Source organism: Apium graveolens, chromosome 10, assembly GCF_009905375.1.
Source record: "Apium graveolens cultivar Ventura chromosome 10, ASM990537v1, whole genome shotgun sequence".
Taxonomy (NCBI): Eukaryota; Viridiplantae; Streptophyta; class Magnoliopsida; order Apiales; family Apiaceae; genus Apium; species Apium graveolens.
Genome location: NC_133656.1, coordinates 235060698 through 235067681, shown reverse-complemented (window position 1 = coordinate 235067681; position 6984 = coordinate 235060698).

The following is a 6984-nucleotide window of genomic DNA, read 5'->3' as shown; positions in this document are numbered from 1 at the left end:
GTAAAAACAAGAGCATCTTCTTCTTCCACATAATATAATTTTCTTTATCGAACAGTGGAATTTTAACGGTTCCATCTTTTTGTGTAGTCATTATGAATTTTTGAGTAAATAAAAATTCAAGGAGTGGAAGAATCACAAAAGTCTAGGATCTAGATTTGTTCGTTAATCAGAAGGCTCTGATACCAATTGTTAGGTCCCAATATGTTTGTAGAAGGGGGGTTGAATACAAACTATACCGTTTAATCGAATATATTGCGGAATAAAAAAGTGAAACAAAATTCAAGTTAAATAAAACTATTATTAAACTTGAAAGGTGTTACAACAACGATATCGTTTACAAGGGATTAATCTCAAATAAATTATTCCAAATCTAGAATAAATTCGACATGAACTTTTTCTATTTTTGAAATAAAAAGATCAATGCTAAAGGCAATTTGAGATTAAATTCTAGGGATTTTGATCCGCTAGATAGTTACACAAGAACAAGAGAAGGATTTCTAGTGGTTTAGATTTAACAATAAATACTAGAAATTAATGTCCTGTAATATTGCAGTTGAAGATAATAAGTTCTCTGCTTCTTTTTGTTCCTGTGTTCTTGAGTTGTTGAATATTCAATGTTGTTGTCTTGAATGATCTGCTTTTGATTTCTTTAGTAATCAATCAATAGAATTGAATTGTACTGGCAAGACAATCCATTGATCTAGCAAGACAATCGGTGAGACTATTGAATGAACTGGAAAGACTATCGGTAAGACAATCCTTTGAGCTGGAAAGACTTTCGGCAAGATAATCTAAAAGAACTGGAAAGACTTTCGGTATGACAATTGAATTGTCATACCAGTTCAAATGTTTGTCTTGCTGAATTAATATTGAATATTAATTCAAAATCACTTCTGAAAATACATAATATTAATTCAGAATTAATTAACCAATTAATTCAATTAATCAATAAATTAATCTTTGCAGATATAATTTATTTTCTTAATTAAATTATATGACTTAATTAATTAATAGAGAATTAATACTATTTTTGAACAACAACCACTCTTCTGACAATCTTCTGAAAATCACTGAAAATTATAAATCAATTCCACCACTTCAATGTTGACACTCGATGTACTGTCTGGTTCATGAATGACTAACTTCTGTGACGTTTCTTCATGTCTTGACTTTAATAACTTGATTTTCTTCAGATTAAATTCTTGTAATTAATTGATACCCTGACAAGATCTCTGTCACTTGATTAAATCCACAATCTTGATTTATATCACTGAGGCTTGATCAATTTCTTGAGTTTCTTCCAGTGAATTAATTCCTCAAGTCTGTAGATGAACAATGTTCCTTAATCCTTTGACATATGTTACTTTGAGAGATCTCTTTGACGATAAAACCACTATTTACTTGTTACATTCTTATTTGAGCTGAGTTATATCCTCGAATAAACAAATAGGCTATGACATGCCTTTCAGGTTCCTTAATATATAGATTAATTTTATATTAAAATCTAAATGAGCATATACATTATTTAATTCAATTGATAAATTTTATTAAAAATTTCTTTTTCTCTCTTACCTTCCCTTGAATAAAAAACCCAATTTAACAACTCGAAAACCTTATAGACGTCAAGTTTTTAAGAAAATATCTTGTGTGACTTCATTCAAGGCTGCAATTTTTACACAAAGCTTAAGCTAGCAGATGTCTTTTTCCTGTAGCTCGTTCTTTAACAAAGTTTTGATTAAGGAGAGTTAAAATAACTATCATATTTTGTACTTTAAATGCCAGAATTTAGGCAGAAATGGGCTATTGGACTGATTTCCTACCTTGGAATTCACAGTTAAAGTCATTGAATTGACAATTTCTAACATTTTTAGAACAATTGTTGAGTTTATGCATACCAACATACCACGAAGATGATCTTTAGAAAGTTTACTCAAGATCAACAAGAACATTGTAATCACGTAAAACACCAATAAGTAGAATTGGTTTACCAAACACATATCATACGATCTTCGAAAAGTTTGCTCAAGATAAAAATTATTACCTTAATCACCCAATAAGCACCAAGAAGTAGAATTGGTTTACCAAAAACAAAAATCATGTTATTTTACATGACTTTTTCCCTTTTTTATAGTTAAACTAACACACGTAGGTGTGGAACTTTTAACCTCCACTAGAGAAATAAAGACCTCAATCGTTGCATTAACTATTTGTTGGTACATTATTCCTTCTTGGGCTAGCTAGGAAGTCGACTCTTATTGAATTAGGGTTTCTGAAGATTAACACTAAGTTAAAATACGTTTTCCGCTATATTCCATGTTTATTATTAGGATACTTAAGTTCACAATCCACATATAATTATTTAAATAATTCAGTAGATCTTCTTTACACCTCTCATCACGTTGTGTTTGTGGAGTGTATCTTGTCATTACGATCCCTAACACTCACATCTCATGAATTTATGCCATCTCATTACACCATGCCTTTCATCCAACCTCCGAACCCAGGCTTCTTGTCATTGTGAATTTTATTAAACCAAAGAGAAATACCCTTTATTGAATAAATAGAGGTTGTGGAAATAGAAAATATATCAAAGGTACAATAAGAAATACCAAATTTCAACATATAAAGTACTATCCTTTTTCATCCTAACCAGCATTTTCTATTCATTCCCAATTTCACATCAAGTATGTCCATGCCGATGAGCATTTTCTGACCATTCATTCATGTTCATCCCTAAGATAAATTCCTAAGGATGAAGCACAAGATAAATTCATTACTTTTAAAAATGAAGCTAAAACACAAACTGTCAAAGTACTTAAACGTTTGAGATCTGATAGAGGTGGTGAGTATACGAGTACCTTGTTTAATGAATTTTGCGCAAGCAATGGTATAGTTCGTGAGGTTACTCCACCATACACACCTGAGTCTAATGGGGTGGCAGAACAAAAGAACAGAACTTTTAAAGACATGATTAACAGTATGTTGATTAATTTTGGGTTGCCTAAGAACATGTGGGGAGAGGCTCTGAATACGGCTTGCCATATTCTGAATAGAGTCCCTCTGAAACATTTAGACAAGACACCTTATGAATTAAGGAGAAAGCGTAAGATAAGTTTGAGTTATCTTCGTGTATGGGGGTGCCTTGCTAAGGTGCTTGTCCTTGAACACAAGAGAAAGAAACTAGGTTCGAAAACTGTTGATTGTATCTTTCTGGTCTATCTTGAAACCACCACTTCTATGAGATTTTAGTTTTAAAATCTGAAATAGATGGTATTGTGGTGAATACGGTAGTGAAGTTTTGTGATGCAACTTTCTTTGAGGAAGTGTTCCCTATGAATACTGGTATACCTTTAGGTAATTCTGAGGATGAACTGAATCACACATCGAGTTCTATTCCTGATCATGTGCAAAAGATGACAAATATGGGAGCGGATCCTGGTAGTAGCTCTACTCCTAATGAAGTAGAGGAACCTAGAAGGAGTAAGCATGCAAAGGTATTCAAGGACTTTAAAAGTGATTTTATCACTTATAATGTTGAGGATGAGCCTTTAACTTTCCGTCAAGCCATGGATTCTTAAGAGTCAAGGCATTGGAAAGGCGCTGTGAAGAGTGAAATTGACTTAATTATTTCTAATGGAACATGGGAGTTAGTTAATCTCCCTCCTGGGTGTTCTACTATTGGATGTAAATGGAACTTCAAGAGGAAGCTAAATTCTGATGGCTCAATAGATAAGTACAAGGCTAGACTAGTAGCTAAGGGCTTTAGGCAAAGAGAAGGAAATGACTATTTTGATACATACTTTCCTGTTGTCCGAATGACAACAATCAGAATGCTTATTGCATTGGCTTCCGTACATGGTCTTATCATCCATCAAATGGATGTAAAGACGGTTTTTCTTCATGGTGAACTTAAAGAAGAGATTTATATGGATCAGACCGAGGAATTTGTTGTTTCTCGTAATGAGAGGAAAGTATGTAGACTAGTCAAGTCCATCAATGGCCTTAAACAAGCACCTATAGACTGAAATAAAAAGTTTGATAAAACTATTCAGACTTCGAGTTTTTAGTTAATGAAAGTGACAGGTGTGTCTACTATAAGTTTAGAGGTAATGACTGTGTGATTGTGTGATTGTATATTGATGATATTTTGTTGTTTGGAACCAATATTGAGATTATTAATGAGACAAAGAATTTCTTGAAGAGGCACTTCAAAATGAAGGATATGGGTGAGGCTAGTGTGATTCTTGGGATCAAGTTGACTCAGTCAACTGATGGAATAACATTGTCACAGTCTCATTATATAGTGAAATCTATACTTGAGAAGTATGGTTATTCAAATTTTAGAATCGCTAGTACACCATATGATTCAAAAGTTGATATAGTCAAGAATAGTTCAGGAGTTCTTGTGTCTCAGTTAAGGTATTCTCAGATTATTGGGAGTTTGTAATATCTTGCTAATGTGACTAGATCAAATATTTCTTATTATGTGTCTAAGTTAGCTAGATATACAGGCTGTCCAAACAAGACTCATTAGAAAGCACTGGATAGAGTTCTTAGATATCTCAAGGGAACTATTTCCCTTGGCTTGCATTACCGAAGATTTCCGAGGATACTGGAAGGGTATAGTGACAAAAGTTGGATATCTAAGAAATCCGGTTCCAATGGAGTGACTGTATATGTGTTTACCCTTGCGGGTGGAGCAATGTCCTCGAAGTCTTCTAGACAGACTTTGATTACTCAGTCTACTTTTGAGGCTAAGTTGTGTGCACTTGATGCCACAAGGATGGAGGCTGAATGGCTACATGGGCTTATGTCTATGTTACATGTAGTAAACAAGCTGTTTCTTGCCATTACTATTCATTATGATAGTCGTACAACTATCGACAAGATCATAAGTGTGAAGTATAATGCTAAGACAAAGAGACACATCCAAGTAAGACTGAAGTCTATAAGGGGTCTTGTATCTGATAGGATTATTGTTATAGAGTTCACTGGAACTCAAGATAATATAGCTGATCCGCTGACTAAGGGGCTTGAGCATGCTGTAGTCCTTAAGTCGAGGTTGGGATGGGACTGGTAACCCATCATGATACATCAACAGTGGAAACCCAATACACCTGAGAGGAGATCCCTCGAAATGTATTCAATGTGGTAATAACAAGTTGTAAGGATGGATTGGTAGTACCTCTACCATATACATTTAGATACTTAGGTATCTGAGTCTTTCCCCTATAAACTTTATGAGGTACTTGAACTGCTAGTTAGCAAGAGTTTTAATAAACTCTGATGGAAACAGTTTTGGATCAGAATATGATAAATACTGATGGACCAAATACCGTGTCAGGATTTATAAACTCTGAATGGGGTCAAGTCGTAAAACAAGTTGTTGGTAGTACATCTTTGGAGATGTCCTGCTAAACGAATGCAACTGTGAGGTCGCAATTAGAGAAAAAGGTTATTCCTTGAAGCATTCGACGAACAGGATCGATACACGACCATAACATCTCAAAGCCATAGATCTGCACCATAGCCTTTTAACTTGTCATCGTCTATGGAATATGGTTACACCAAACGGATAGAGATTCAAGGTGAAACATTCCATCTATATCCAGTAGCCATCGAAGTAGAGGACTTAGGAGGGTTCAAACCCGGAAGGGTACCGACTCTGAAAAGAAAGTCATGATAAAATCTGATATGCATTTCTGTATGGATTTGTGGGGGATTGTTAGAAAATGGAAAGTTTGAGGCATGTTTTAGACATGTTCTTGATGTAATTTCCTAAAACAAATTGTTGGAGGTTGTTCCTTATAATAAGGACTTAAAACTTTCATGTTTGGATCTAAGTCATTTTCTTAGTGTAACCCATATAAAAATTGAGATGAAGTTAGTAGCTTGAAATGGGTTTGTGGGTTTTGTCCCACATTGATTAAGTAAAGAGGGTTGCAGTGTTTTATATAGTACCATGTGTAAGAGTAGTATACCAACTACTAAGACATGTGGGTGTGCATGGTATTATTGTGTGCCTCGCGTGCACACACACACGCGCGCCGCCGCCTCGCCTCACCTCGACTCAGGTCGAAGGACGATTTAGGCGAATGTCTCGGCATCTCGCGTACGCGAGACGACCTGGGCGATGAATTTTACAGCTTGTTTAATTAAAATATTTACTGATTTATTATATTATTTTAATCTGAATAACAGGAAAACCAATATTTGCTGATCAGGAATTTCTAACTTTGATTTGTTGGAATAAATACTGATCAGGATTTGCTGAGGCTGTCAGGTCCTGATGCCTGATTGGATCATGATTTGCTGAGTGTAAATACTGATGGGCTGGGATGTCCTTACTGTTACGTTTCTGATTTTGATTCAATTAAATGATGTTTAAGTCAGGCTATTTATTTTAATTAATGTAATATCTTCAGTTACGTTTTGGTTTTGTATTATATACAAAACTAAACATTTGGGAATATATATATTGTAATCACATACTTGTGAAACCCTTGCTGTTATCTCTCTCTCTTTCTCTCCTCCATAACATACAGATTAGCATAGGTTTCCTGGGCGAACTGAGGTCAGGTCGCTGTTGAGATTTACGTATTTGTGGACGAATTAATCTGTGATCTTGTATCCTGGAAGTGATATTGTTGCAACCCAACACTGCGTAAGTGGGGAAATAATCTCTTCAAGAACTGTCTAGACTTCTCGAAGGCTAGGCGTCTCAGCTGTTCATAGTTCTTTCAGATTTGTTAAAGTTTCTGTTAGAGCTAAGTTTCTGTCTAGACTTCAAGAACTATTTTTTTTGTTAATTCAGTTACTGATTATATCTTGTTATTTTGCTTTCGTGTTTTGTTTCGTTATTTGGTTTAATTGCGTGTTCTTGCTTAATCCTGATTATATAAATATATCATTGTTGCGCGTAGTGTTAATTTTACCCAACAAAATGTGCGCTCTTTCCCTTTATCCTCTTAATAATCTCACCCA